The sequence below is a fragment of the Lontra canadensis genome, unplaced genomic scaffold (genome assembly GCF_010015895.1).
Source record: "Lontra canadensis isolate GAN:19392208 unplaced genomic scaffold, GSC_riverotter_1.0 scaffold25, whole genome shotgun sequence".
NCBI classification, from domain to species: Eukaryota; Metazoa; Chordata; class Mammalia; order Carnivora; family Mustelidae; genus Lontra; species Lontra canadensis.
In genome coordinates, this window is record NW_022631019.1 from 10,503,668 (window position 1) to 10,518,917 (window position 15,250).

The window sequence follows — 15,250 nt, forward strand, 5'->3', positions numbered from 1 at the left end:
TAGGCTTGTGGCAGAGCAGGGTGGATCTGGAGTTGGATCCTGGCATGGAAAAGTACTGAAGCTCTTTGCCTCCAGGTGGGAGCTAGAGCCGCTGTCTGAAATGATTATCCCCAGTCCGGGCCTCTCCGAAGTTGGTCTTGCAGAGTGAAATGAAAGCCAGATTCTGCGTCTTATCTGAGAGCTACATGACTGTTTCTCATCAACCATTTAGAGACTGGAAGGTTCCCAAATTCGGTGTCTAAACTTTGTGATGGAATATACACAGCTCTCCAACGTGAACTTGTGTAGCCACCTGCCTGCCAAACAGTTCTCCCCCTTCAATAAGATAATGTTACTCTTTGGGGCTTTCATTTAACCAACAAGTATTTATGAAGCACCTGCAGGGGGCCAGGAGAAGGGGTCCCTAACCTCAAGGAGAGCAGGAGGCAGACTTGTAAAGAATTATGTCACTGTGTAGAGTGAGATAAAAGTGACTTCCCTTCCTGAAAGAGAGGGAGAAGCAGGGAACCTTGTCTCCGGGGAGAGAGTAGATGCAGATCGACAAGGAATTCTTCCAAAGATGGGACAGCACAGGCCCTGGAGCCAACCAACTGGGGTCTAATTGCTGATACTTCCCAGTTGTGTGACCTTGGGCAAATGATGACCTCACTTCCTGAAGCCTCAGCTTTCTCTTCTATAAAGTGGGTGTAGCCAAAGTACATCCCTGGGGTTTTTGTTTTATAAGGATTCAATGGGCTGGGAAGTGAGTAGCAACCTGATCATGGGTCCATTGCCAGGATGTGAGGAATAAGCTGTTATTGTTATATTCATGAAGACTCATCCCTGTTTCCCTAAATGCTTTCCTCATCCCCAAATCACAGGTCAGCCCCAAATTTGCCTATTTGTGGACACCAAGTTAAAAAGCAACAGTGGGAGGAAACACCCACGTGGGATGACATGGGTATACATACCTTTGGATGATGTGTACCCATGAACTTGGCAGTTCGGCAGTGAACTTGACTGCGGTCCCACCAGGGTGTCTAATTTCTGTCCTGGACACAGCAGATTCCCAGTAGGAGGCGCCTTCTGTCCTCAGCTAGATTCTCTGACACCCGCCAGCCGCCTATTGGCTTTTCTCAGGATTTGAACTTCAAAGAACTGCAGCGGGGCGTGGCGGGGGGGGGGGCGGTGGAGAAGGGGATCCCTGACCCGGCCTCTCTTGGAACTCAAAACAATCTAAGATTGGGGGAGGCTGCGGGCTATTTTTCCCTCTAGGTTTAGAATTCAGGTTTTCGATGGTCTGGCAGAGATCAGATTAGTTTGGGCGCCAGAGAGGCATGGTTCCAGGGCAAAACTCCGGGGTGGGGGGCACTGGTAGAGCCGCCGTCGATGAGAGGCGCCCTCACCAGTTCGTCTTTATCCTCCAGAGCCAGGACTCAGGCAGTAGTTCTGGGGCTCTAAGCAGAGGTGGGCCACTCCCCTGCAACCTGGCGGTCAGGACGACAGCCGGTGTTTCTTTGGGAAAGTTCTCCGGAAAGCTGGGAATGAAAGCATCCAGTAGGCAGGATTCTCTGGACGGGGCGTCCGCATCCCGATGCAAGCAGGCGCGGGCCCCTGAAATGGGCTCCGCCCGGGCGGTACGACCGGGAATCCGCAAGGGGCGCTCAGGGGACAGGGGAGGGACCGAGGGGTGGGGGTGGGGCGCCCGGCTGAGGGCAGGAGCAGACTCGCTTAAAAAAAAAAAACAAAAAAAAACAACCTGCTTCCTCCTTTCCTACCTCCACCCATCAGTCACCTCGCAAACCACCAGCCCTGGGCGGTGCAGGCGGGTCCCAGCGCCCCGAACGCGCCCAAGGGTGAGGGGGGAGGCGGTGGCCTCCCCAGGAAGTGGGGTGAGAGGCCGGCGCACGGCTCCGCCAGGTGAGCGCCCGGCCAGGTAAAGGCGCGGCAGCTGTGCCCGCAGTGCTGTACCTGCACGCTCGCGCCTGAGTTGAGGTATGGGGAGGGAGGAACGGTCTCCCAGCTCAACTTAACATTTAAATAACCTGGACTCCTGTGCCGAGTCGCCGTCCCCCATTCCACCGCCACATCCAACTCCGCGGCCCGGGGGTGGGGATGTCTCGGCTCTGTTCCATTCCCCCATCCCTGCTTAGCCAACTCGGAGTGGCGGGGGTCGGGCGAGAGCTTGGCCCAGCATCCCCCCCACCCGCTAATCCGACAAGAGAGAGCGGGTCCCTTCCTTCCGCAGCTCGGGTCCGCGCCCCAGTCCTGGGGGTGGCGCTGAGCTCGCCGAGGGAGGGTCGACTGGTGGGCGGCGCCTCTCCGGGCTGGAGGCCGCTCCTGGCCGGCGCCGCCCTCTGTCTCTCGCCGTCCCTCCCTCCTGCACGCCCGCGCTCCGAGCCAGAGCTTCCTGCGTCCCCATCCCGGTCCCGGAGCCGGCGGTGCGCCTTCTCCGCCGCCGCCTCCCTCGACCGAGACCCCCACCCCGAACCTCCGGCCCTGGGATCACAGCGCCCCGAAGGAGGCAGCCCGGGGTGGGGGGGGGGTGGGGTACCGGGTCGTGGAGTCCCCGGTCCCCGGCCGCCCGACCGTGACGGAGCTGGACCCGCAGCCGCCCGGGTGAGTCTGCGCCGCCGCGCCCTCCGCCTCGCGGAGTCCCGCGGAGTGACTGTTGGCAGGGCCGGGGAGGGAGTCGAGGGCTGTCGGGGTCTGTTTGTCCGCCCGTCTGGGAGCTTCCTGTCCCGGGTCCGCCGCCGGGAGGACTCTGAACCCGCACCCACTGGAGCCGCGCCCCGCCAGTGCGGGACACCCCGCCTCCACGGCAGCGCGCTGACCTCGGCGCGGGGAAGGCAGCCAGCCTCCGGGGCCCTCTGTTGGCAACGTCAGGTGCCATTCGCCAGGCGGGTTTCGAACCCTTGGCCTCGACCGAGAGGCACCTTCCGCCCGTGCCTGGAGCAGAACTTCCCAGTAAGTCCCCGGAAACCACCCTGGCGCTGCCCAGTCGATCCCTCGTCCCCCAACCCTAACTCTTTTCTGGAAACCGAGGCTTTGGGGAATTTAGATTCGAGTGTATGTTTAACGTGCCAGAGGCAAAAAGAAAACAAAACAAACAAACAAAAAAAAAACGGTAAGAAATCGGGCGTGAGCATAGTAGGGAGACACAGTTTCTTCCCTGTGAAATAGGCGTGATAACCTCCTGGGATGAGGTGGGGCGCTCGTGCCGAGCCCATCGCCAGAGCTTGAAATCCGTTTCAGATCTCCTGTCTGCGTCCGGATGGGAGGCGTGTGGCCTGGGAGGGCCAAATTGCAAGGGATGGTCACTTACAGAAAGTAAGTTTTCCTAACCAGAGCATGGGGGAAACAGGAAACCTGGATGTCCGTACGGTTCCCCAGCCCTGCCTGGGCCCTCCCTGGCCTGTAGTAGCGTGTGCCGCCGGGGCCAGATCCCTGCTAACAGTGCGGGTGGTCGGGGAGCCGGGAACCCCCGCACCGCTGGAGCGCAGCGGGCGGAGCCTGGGTGGGCGGGGCCGGAGCAGCGGGGGCGGAGTCGGAGCCCGAGAGGCTGGAGAGGGGTTTCCCTCTGGTGCTGGCTTTTGGCTTTTGATCGACGTGGTGGTGGTCTTCGAGTATGGCTTCTCTAGTGGAATATCGCCTCTGGGACCTGTGAGCGGCTTTCACAGTTTGGAGACTTGTCACACGAGGATCTTGTCCTAAGTTAATAGGAACGAATGGAATTGGGAAGGAGCCCCTTTCCCTCCACGTGCTTCCCTCCGCAGCTTGCCAGAGGTACTGCCCAGACTGGGACAAAAGGCAGAAGAGAGGGAGGGGAGGAGGTTGGTGGAGCATCTGTTCTCCGGGTGGTTGGATGATTAGGGCCTCCTGGGCATCAAGCAGGGCCAGGCCTGCCCCAGGGATACAGGGCCTTGGGACCTCAAGAGCTCCCAGCCTCTTGCATGGTATATGACAAGTGTTGCTCAGAGGTGGTGATACAGTCAGGCCCCAGCACTGGCTGGCTTCGTGACCCGCCTCACTGAACCTCCAGTTTCTTCCTCTGTAGGATGGGAGTGGTAATCTCGGTGGGACTTTCATGCCTAGCAGGAAGCTCTGTTACAGGGCTTAGGGGAGAACAGGAGAGAGAAGATAACTCGGGCTGAGGTGTGCCAGGAGGTCCCGCCAGGAAAAGGATATTGGAATATGCAGCAATGTATTGGAGCCCCTCGTGGAGGGGGAGGAAGGGTGTCTGGGCTGATGGAACAGCACAGGCAAAGGCACGGAGGTACAAAGGTACACACCCGGAGTGTGGTGGGCCTGGCGGAGAGTGTGCTCAGGCAGTGACAGATGGGTTTGTGGGAAGGTGGGGAAAGTAAAGGAAACAGAGGGTCTGGAATGGGGGCTGGTCACGTGGGACTTTATCATGTGGCTGTCTGGGAGCCATTCAACAGATGTTGACTGAGTGCCTTCCAAGGGCCTGGCACTGTTCTAGGTGCTCAGGATGGATTATTGAACAAGAAAGACAAAGACACAGATTCCATTCAAGTGCTTTAAGGAGGGGAGTCATTTGATCCTGTTGGTATGTGAGGAAGATAATTCTGTCTGTGTGGACGTCAGATGAGACTTTGGGGAAGGTTGCTGGGAGAGAGGAGGCTGGTCGGCGGGCCAGTGGCAGTGGGAATGAAATGGCAGGGGGAGGCTGGAGTGGAGCCCCGTGCAGGAGGCAGAGATTACCATGTGGTCTTCACACTTTACCATTGCTCAAGGGTGAGGTTTGTGGATTTGGTGTGAGGCCCAAACTGCCAGCCTGTCTTCCGACAGAGAGCGCGGGCAAATGCCTGGGAACTTGGCAGGGCCCAAACCCCTCCAGCTCTGGCTTTCCTGCTCCCTGACTCCAGAAGGCACAAAACCTAGGAGTTTCTGTGTGAGGAATGGCAAAGCTGGACACAGCCAGCAGCCCATCTCCTGGGCAACCTGCCTCCTTTAGGGCTCCTGTTTTCCTGGGTCACCATGCTGGTAAATGTTCTCTCCCTCTGTGGGGTTGGCAGTAAACCCCTCAGGACCCTAGGGCTGGAAGAGGGTCTTTGGCTCTGGGCTTCTCTTTTCCCGTTCCAAATTAAGGTGGAATTCAAGGGACTGAGCAGAGTCCAAAGTGCTGGGAAAGTTCCAGAAGCTCAGAAGTCCTCTGTTGGAGATGTGGCAAGGGGTCTGCTTCTGGCTCCTGGCTTTTGCTTTCACTTTGTTCGGAAGCTTGGATGGGCCTTTCTTGCAACTGATAGCTCTCTAAGACTATTCTCTGTGTCGGAAGTCTCCCTTTGCTTGGAAGGAGACCCCCCTTTGTCTTTTGCCAGCCACAGGAGGAACCCAGGATGTCTTGGGTGGAGGGGACCACTCTCATTTGACAAATAAAACTCAGATAGGGGAAGAGCACACAGCAAGTCAGCAGCAGAACTGGGACTGCCCCCCGGTCCCCGACTGCTCTGTGTTCTCCCAGGAGACCTGGCCACATTCAGGTCAGGGACTCGTTTTAAACCCACTTTAGTACAGGTTTGGTGGTTTCTCAGGATCTCTGCCCTGCTGGCCGCTTCATAGAGTCTTGTTCCTCCCCAGCCTGGACAGGTGGCCCAGCTTAGCCTGGCAACATTTTTGTTCTTCTCCCCTTGGATTGAGCCCTTGGTACACCGGCTGCCTCTCCAGGGAGCTCTGGCTCCCCAAAGAAACAGGTTTTCCCTGCTTCACACCAGACTGCCCAAGGCACTAGCCAGAGGCAGCCCCCTGAGAATCTCTGTGGAGCTCTCCCCCACTAGCTGTAGCCTCAAGACTGATTCTTGACTCCTCCCTCCCCTCCGCCCCAACCCTTACCTCCCGAGGCTGGTTGGCCCTGCCTTCTATCCAGTGTTGTTTACTTGGGCTAAGCTGCCAACAGTTTCTTATTCTCTCTTGCCCTAGATTTATCAGACCTAGCAGCCCATAAAACCTGAATGCTGGTCTTTTCAGCTCTTCGAGTTTCGGAACCAGAGGGAAACTTAGCCATCAAAATATCTAATCTGCTTATTTTACAAATGGGGAAACCGAGGCTCAGGGAAGGGAAAGCACTCGTCTGAGTTCAGAGCTAGGACTAGACCCCATTTTCTGATTTCAGGGGTGGTTCTTGAAAATAAACCAAAACAATAAAACCAGAGGAGAGCCCCTCAGAACCTCTTTCTCTCCACGCACCCCCTGGCAAGTGCTGAGGGACCCGGAAGATGAGCGGTGCACGGGTGCACGTCAAGGCGTATATATCCTGACATTTTCAGATTCTGTCTGTTCAGACTGGTATGGATGCCAGGGAGAAAGCTAGTGATTAACCAACCTTGTCTGCTGTTCTTCTAAGCATACTTGACAATGCACCTGGGAATGGGCGGGTGTTTAATGTTTTCACCCCTGTTTACAAAGGCAGTACCTGCTCGATGTAGAAAACCTGGGAGGAACCCATCACGATATGCCAGCCACCACTGCTGATAGTTCAGTGTTTAATGCGGATTTTTTATTTGCTTGCTTGCTCTGCTGCTGTTTAATATCTGGTTCATCGTCATAACATGTATTTTCCCTTGTGTGACAGCGCACTGGTTCTAACCTGTCAATCTCATGCACTTGTGCCCTCTGATGGCTGGAAGGTTCTGAGGAAGCCAGCTTTCTGTGGCTATGTCAGAACACTCCAGCAACCAAAAATCCTAGCATGCTATGCAGATTATGGACTGAGTGGGGCTTCAAGGGGCCATGTCTCTGCACCGCCATGGTGTTTGGGAAAGGGCTGTGTTTACTATCTGAAGCAAAGATCGATTCTCAGTGAGCCTCGTAGAAACGGAGGAGGTTAGCCGTCTCAGCGCGATGGGTGTGATCCAAAGAGTATAGGAGGGAAAGAGAAGTCTTCGTTTCCTCTGATTGTTTGCTGGTTGATTTTTAACCCAGCCAAGTGCTCCCACTCCCCCTTACCACCCCTTGTCCTGAATCCCCCCAGGATTAGGCACTGGGGTGGCAAGTGTGGATCCCTAGGAAAATCAGTAATGTACTCGGCTTGCTCGTCTCCGAGTCTTGCCTCTTGGACTGTGAGTATTTCAATGACAAGCCTGAGCAGAGAATTTGCTGGCTACTCAGGAAACCCAGGTTGGTAACTTCACCTTTGGGACAGGGTCTCCTGGCGTCATCTCTCACGTTCTAACTGTATCACAGCTTCATTAATGCCATATAAATTGTCAATGCTCGAGGCGATCTCAGAGGATTCCTTAGGCCAATGTCTACAGACTGTGGGCAGCAACTTAGTGGGTTTTAAAATCAGTGAAGTAGTTTTCCACTGGCTTTTAAAAAGTGATGTAGAAGAAAGCAGACTAGAGACAAAATGCATCTCCTGTCGTGAGAAGCATCCTTTAGTAAAATTTTCATCTCAATTATCTCTATATCTCTCTATGCACTGAGTCACCAGATAAATATATTTCCATCTGCATGGTAAGAACCTTGGTCAGTCCTTGCCCCAGTCCATTGGGTTTCTTTTTAAAATGAGGTACAGGGTGCCTCATTAGGGCAGTAGATAGCACGTCAGTTTCATAAAATGAGGTACGGTTCACATCCAATGTTATGTGAGTTTCAGGTAGACAGCATTGTGATTTGACATTTGTATCTGTTGCAAAATGATCAACACAGCAAGTCTAGTTACCACCTGTCGCCTGACAAAGTTAATAAAATGTTATCAACTATATTCCCCTGCTATAAGTTACATCCGCATGACTTCTTTGTTTTATAACTGCAAGTTTGTACTTCCTCATCCCCTTCACCTATGTTGCCCCCAACAAGCCCTCTCCCCTCTAGCAACTACCAGTCTGGTGTCTGTATCCATGAGTCTAGGGTTTGTTTCGTTTTGTTTTCTAAATTCCACATATTTTGAAATCCTGCATGATTTGTCTCTTTCTGTCTGATTTATTTCACTTTGCATGAATCCTCTAGGTCTATGCATGTTGCTGCAAATGGTAAGATTTTCATTCTTTCTTACGGCTCGGTATTTATTTATATATATAAATATTTATATCATGTCTTCTCTACCCACTCATCCATTGATGTATACTTGGGTTGTTTCCATGTCTTGGCTGTTGTAGATAACACTGCAATGAACAGAAGGGTGCATGTATGTTTTCAAATTAGTGTTTTTGTTTTCTTCGTGTCAATACCCAGGAGTGAAACTGCTAGATCATAAAGTAGTTCTATTTTCAAGTTTTTGAGGAACCTCCACACTTTTTTCTACAGTGGCTACACCAATTTACATTCCCACCAAAAGTGCGCAAGGGTTCCTTGCCAATGCATGTTTTTTCTTATCTTTTTGATGATAGCCATTCTGACAGGGGTGAGGGGGTATCTCATTGTGGTTCTGATTTGCATTTCCTTGATGATGAGTGATGTTGAGCGTCTTTTCATGTGTCTGCTGGCCATCTGGATGTCTTCTTTGGAAAAATCTCTGTTCAGATCATCTGCTTATTTTTTAATCAGATTCTTTGTGGGTTTCTTTTGTTACTGAACTGTGTGAGTTCTTTATATATTTTGCATATCAACTCCTTATCAGATACATGATTTGCAAATGTCTTCTCCCATTCTGTAGGTTTTCTTTTCATTTTGTTGATGGTTTTCTTTGCTGCACAGAAGCTTTTTAGTTTAATATAGTCCCAATTGGGTGTTGTTGTTGTTGTTGTTGTTGTTTTTGCTTTTGTTTTCCTTGCCTTTGGAGTCAGATCCAAAAAAAACATCACCAAGACCAATGTCCAGGAGCTTACCGCTTCTGTTTCGAGTTTTGTGGATTCAAGTCCTACATTCACGTCTTCAGTCCATTGTGAGTTGATTTTTGCATATGGTGTTAACAGTCCACTGCTTTTTATACTGTGATTCTGGGAAACTTGGAATTCTTTGGACAGGTCCCAGAAGCAATCAGGGGTTCGCAGGGACAGAGCTGAGTGGTGGGAGGCAAGGCCAGCCGGAAAGAAGCTCTTTTTACAAATGTTCCAGATGTCAGGGGTGAGAAAGATTCCTTTAAGAAAATTCTGTGGCTTTAAAAACAATACCAAACAGCAGGTTAGAAACCAGTGCTCGTCCAACCACCTCAGTTCTTAGAGGCCAGAAAACAGAGAGTCTATATAGGACAGATGGGCTCTCCAGCCACACACTCAAGCATCTCTAAGTATAGACCTCTGACACCTCTCCAAATGACATGCCAAAGTCAGTATCAGACACAGCTGTTGGCCTGAAACACACATTCACCATGCAACCCAAGTCCCCCACAGGCAGTGCTGTTTGTGTACACTAGGAATTTAGTGTTTATCATAAAGTCTATAACTATCACACTAATGGTCCAGTTTATATTGCCATGGTGCACAAAACATTCATTTGTTCTGTGCCAGCATCTAAAACCCATCGCAGGATTGGTAAGTCCATTTTGGCATTTCTTCTTTTCTTAATGTGCCCCAGAGCTTTGCTAGTGGAAGCGTCCTAAAGGTGATGGGCCCAAGGTCACCCAGCAGATTGTGGCAGATCCAGGATGAGAACTTGCCATGATAGGTGAGTTTTTTTGTTTTTTTGTTTTTTTGTTTTTTCACGATTGTGGCCTCATATGATGTACATTCTGGATGTCTCTAGAAGGTTCTGGTATTTCTTTGATGCAGGATATAGAACCCAGTGGCTCTAATTCTCGGTGAATTTTATGTCTTTGCCACTTTTTCCTCTCCACATCTGGTCTGGGGGAGAGAGAGAGAGAGAGAATTTACTTACCTTACCCTTGTCTACATTTTTCCCGCACCTACAGGGTGTGTACAGGGATACCTAATTTTTTTTTTTTAAGATTTTATTTATTTATTTGACAGTCAGAGATCACAAGTAGGCAGAGAGGCAGGCAGAGAGAGAGGAGGAAGCAGGCTCCCTGCCGAGCAGAGAGCCCGATGTGGGGCTTGATCCCAGGACCCCGGGATCATGACCCGAGCAGAAGGTAGAGGCTTTAACCCACTGAGCCACTCAGGCGCCCGAGGGATACCTGTTTTCATTGCACTCTATAGAGACCACATATATTACAGATTGAAGATTTGTGGCAACCCTGTATCCAGCAAGTGTCTTGGTGCCATGTTTCCAACAGTATCTGCTCACTTCCTGTCTCTGTGTCACATTTTGGTAATTCTCCCAATATTTCATTTTCATTTTCATTATTATTATATTTTGTAGAGTGGGCTGTGATCAGTGATCATGACTTGCTGAAAGCTCAGAAGATGGTTAGCATCTTTTAGTAATAATGTATTTCTCAATTACGGTATGGACCTTGTGCTTTTTAGCCATAATGCTATTGCATGCTTAACAGACTACAGCCTAGCGTGAACATGACTTTAAATGCCCTGGGAAACTGAAAAAGTCATTTGAGTCGTTTTATTGCCATATTCACGTTATTCCAGTGCCCTGGAACCGAGCCTGCCATATCTCTGAAGAGTGCCCATGCTGGTTAGGGTTATAAGCGTGCTTTGTTGATAATTGGTGGAAGAGAGGGTATGGTTAAAAAACAAATGCTCACACTTTGGGATCCCAAATATTATGTCTTCATTAACTGGAGTTTGGATGGTAGCGATTACTTATGGGAGTTATCCTTGGGTCAGTGTGTTCAAGCAGTGATGGGTGCAAATTCTATTATGGTGGCAGGGGACGTCACCTTTGGCTTGCCACAAGCTATGGCTTTTTACAAATGTACTGGGATGTTCTGTGTGCCCGTGGTGAACTAGAGGGCCGGCTTCTACGTCTTGGGGAGGGAGGGAGCTGGATATAAAGGCGCCATTGCCATTCAGCTGACAGTGACGACAAAACCCAGGAGAGGGAAGAGGAAATTTCTCCCAGACCTGGATGGAGTGTCAAAGGCAGGCTTTCAGAAAGCTGAATCTACGCTGAAATCAGAAGGTAGGCACCAGAGAAGGGTGCATCTGGCTGAAGCAACAGTCTGGGTAAAGGCCCTGAGCTGTAGAAGAGGTTAATTGACATGGGCTGATACTACATGGAATGGTGGGATGAGAAAAACCTTTATACAGTTACTTCTTAAAAGTCGTTTGGGAAGTGAGACTCATTCATCCAACCGATATTTATTGAGTTCTTTCTGCAGGCCAGGTGTTTTGGGCTTTAGTGGGACATCATCTATAAGAGAGACATGGTCCCTGCTCTCGTGGAAATGACACCTTATTGGGGTACAGTGAGGAATCAGTAAATTAAGACACAAGTGAAGTAACCAATAATCATATACTCACAGAATGAAAATCTTTTACCATCCCCTTAACTGCATGTAGGATCAAGGCTAAGCTAAAACCCTTAGCCTTCAAAGTTCTAAAGACTAGAGTCTCCTAAACACTGGACTCCTTAGAGTTCAGACTCCGTTTACCTTTCCAGACGCATTGCTGCTGCCCCAACCGCTCCCCCCAACCAATGGATATGTTGTGAGGAACCAGAACCACTTGCCACCTCCCTCTCCCTCCTACACCCCCACCCATAGCCATGAACCGTGATGGTTCTTCTGTTTCTATTCCTTCTGCTTTTCTGCCTAAACCATTCTCAGTCCTAGACAAAGCTCTTAAAAAAAAAATTCTATTTATTTTGGAATAATTTTAGATTTATAGAAAAGTTGCAGAAATAATAGCTTTCCTATATCCTTGACGCAGCTTCCCTTGGTGTTAGCATCTTACCTAACATGGCGTAGGTAACAAGGCTGCGAAATTCACGTTATTACTCACAAGATGGCAGACTTTATTTGAATGTCACCAGGTTGTTTTGTTGTTGTTTCTGCTCTGGGATCCATTTCAGGACACCCCATGGCTTTCAGTTATCCTGTCTTCTTCATCTCTCCAGGTCTATCCCAGTGTTTTCCTTGAATTGTGTGACCTTGAAAGCTTTGACGAGTACTGGTCAGTATTCTCTAGAATGCCCCTTACTTTGGGTTTGTTTGATGTTGCCTCATGGTTAGACTGGGATTTGGGGTTCGGGGAAAGAATGTGACAATGGTGAAATATCCTTATCATTGCATCCCGTCAGGATTTACTTGACATATGGCCACATGACTCACTGGTGATGCTGACCTTGATCATTTGGTTGAAAGTGGCGTCTGCACGACTTCTCCACTGTAGAATTTCTACAGCCCCTTGTGGGAGGGAGGTTTTAAAGGATGACAGTAAAAGGTAAAATTATCAAAGAAATGACTGAAAATGATTGATAGGTTAGGCTCCTAAAATTAAAGAAAAAAAACACTTCAGTACAGCACATAAATTAGAGTAACATTTACAACACACTTTTCAGACAAGGGGCTGTTTTCTGAACACATACCAAGCTTTTCCAGTTAGTAAGGAAAAGTCAACTGCCCTCAAGCAATGGAATAAACAAAAACCAAAATGAAACCAAAAACAAACAGATGGAAAAAATAGAATAAAGAAGAGATGCTGCTGGCCAGCAAGCCTGTGGGGAGAAAAGAAAAAGAAAAAGACAAACAAGACATGTAACCATGATACCCGGATATCGTCTAATTTTTTGTTCCTGTTCGAGAGACCCCACAATATCAGGATCCACATTGGGATCTCCCATTGATGTTCTTTTTCTTAAGTTTTTATTGAAATTTGAGTGTATTTGTAGTTTCAGGGGGACGGTAGTTTCAGGGGGACGGTAGAGTGATTCAGCGCTTCCATTCAACCCTGGCACTCATTACAAGTGCACACCTTACTCCCCTGGGCTGCCCGTTGATTCTAGTTTTCTTTAATCCAAGATAGTCTCCCGACCTTGTTGGATCTTCCATGGCATTGACGTTTTTGAAGAGATGGACCCAGTGTCTTAATTGCTTCTCCCCTCATGACTGGATGAGTTTTTAACTTTCATGGCAAGACACTGTCATATGTGCTATGGTACAGTTGTCATCACATCCCACCAGGAAGCACAGCAGGTCAGAGCTCAAGAAAGAAGAAGGAGAAGGAGGAGAAGAAGGAGGCGGGGGGCGGGGAGGAGAAGGAGAAGAAGAAGAAATACCTTTGGCCAATAAGCACATGGGAAAAAAACCCCAACATTCACCCCCATCATATTAAAGAAAATGACACTTAAAACCGTATCATCTTTCACACAGGAAATTTTAAATGTCTTGAATGTTTCAAAACTTTAAGTGAAAGAAACAATGCCAGTCTTTCACCAGCTCAGGGTGGGGACGAGGACAGTCTGAAATGTGTGGCCAAGCGTTAAAAAATGCAGCAGTCTCAATACCAAGAATTTATCCAGAGGACACACGATTGTGTAAGGAGTTAGTTTCAATACTGTTATTTTTTAAAAGAGCCATAAAATTAGAAACCAACTCTGTGTCTGGCAGTAGAGGATTAGTTAGTTGGGTAAATTATGAGGCCTCCATGGAATGTTCTTCAGCCACTGAAAGTTATGGTTTAGATGAATACTGATGATGTGCAGAATCGTTTGTTATATATCAGCATTTTAAAAGTTAGGTCACCAATCCATTTTGCAGTGAGATCTCATTTTTGTTAAAAGAAAAGGGGGGGGGCATCTAGGTGGCTCAGGGGGTTAAAGCCTCTGCTTTCAGCTCAGGTCATGATCCCAGGGTCCTGGGATCGACTCCGCATGGGGCTTTCTGCTTGGCGGGGAGCCTGCTTCCCTTCCCCCTCTCTGCCTGCCTCTCTGCCTACTTGTGATCTCTGTCGGTCAAATAAATTTAAAAAATCTTAAAAAAAAAGAAAGAAAGAAAGAAAGAAAAGAAAAGAAAGAAAAAAGAAAAGGTATGTTTGTTTATAGAACACACAAGAAAGTCTGAACACGATCATAGATATTATCAGTAGTTAGGGATGGTGGGGTAATCGGTGATTTTCATTTCCTTTCTGCTAATCTAGATTTATTAATGTTTGCTTAATAAAGAAGCATTGTTTTTATAATAAGAGAAAAATGTTTAAAAAAAATTTTTTAAGTCTCCAGGGTTGTAGTGGGTCCCCCAAGGGTGTTTGCTAAGTGACATGCTTGTGAGCTGTAGGGGGCTTGCATTGGATTTTAGCCCCTAGTGCAGGTGGTTCTTTTATAATTTTAGCTTTGAGCATCTGGTTCTGCCTTTCCAGACTTAAAAAGCTGAGGGGGGAGCATGGTGAGAATACAGCAGTGCTCTCGTCTGCACCTGGGAAAACCATCTGTTACAGGCTCTGTTTCTATGCCCCGCCCAAATTCGCATGTTGAAGCCCAACTCCCAGCGTTATGGTATTAGAAGGTGGGGCCTTGGGCAATAATTAGGTTTATTTATTTTTTTTAAGATTATTTATTTATTTATTCGACAGAGAGAGACACAGCGAGAGAGGGAACACAAGCAGGGGGAGTGGGAGAGGGAGAAGCAAGCTTGCCGTGGAGCTCCATCCCAGGACCCCAGGATCATGACCTTTGCCGAAGGCAGACGCTTAATGACTGAGCCACCCAGGCGCCCCAGTAATTAGGCTTAAATGAGGTTCTGAGAGTGAGTTTATCACTATGGGATTAGCGCCCTTAAGGGGAGAGGAGGAGAGAGAGATCCCCCAGGAGAGGCTCCTGGAAGACACAGCCAGAAGGCCACCATCTACAAGCCAGGAGGTGGACCCTCACCAGACCTGAGATCTACCAGCACTTTGACCTTGGACTTCCAGCATCGGGGAACAGGGAGGAGTCACTGTCTGTTGATTTAAGGTCTGTCGTGGTGGTTATAGCAGCTTGAGCTAAGACAATACCCTCCCAGTGCTCGGTAGATCTCGTGTCTGGTGAGGGTCCACCTCCTGGCTTGTAGATGGGCGGGAGGATTCACTGCTTGCTGAGCACCTACTGGGTGCCACCCAGAGGGCCAGTAGCTTCACGCGAATGGCCTCTCGTGGTCCTTAGCGCAGCCGCGCAGGCTGCCCCTTGACCCACAGAACGGGCAATGACATTCGCTTCAACCTGATAAACACAGAGCCATTCTCTTTGAACTTGGAGAGGGTTTGCCTCGCAGGCTCTGGAGCCTGCCCTGAATGTCTTCCCTCTATATTCAGGCTTTGTTCTAGCATTTACTGTCTCCATCACCCCCCACCGGGCTCAAAGTCAATTGGGTTGAGTGCAGTCTCCCTGCACTTCCCTAAGAAGGTTCTTCCCAGTTCCGCCTGCCAGCACCACGCTGTGTACCGACCTAATGAAATGGGAATCACCCGCTGCCTTAGCTTGGGACTTAGTGACTGGAGCTGATCACCCAGGAGAGACAGAGTCACCCCACCCCCGCCCT

General features: G+C 49.4%; 1 protein-coding gene across 1 annotated transcript in view; it reads left to right on the forward strand.

Annotated features, from left to right (window-relative positions):
* The first annotated feature begins 2,236 nt into the window (after positions 1-2,236).
* TMEM51 (transmembrane protein 51) overlaps positions 2,237-15,250 on the forward strand; it is a 53,348-nt gene continuing 40,334 nt past the window's right edge. Inside the window, exon 1 of the mRNA XM_032863470.1 lies at positions 2,237-2,598. The gene's annotated coding sequence lies outside the window, so the exon portion shown is untranslated. The remainder of the gene's footprint in view (positions 2,599-15,250) is intronic.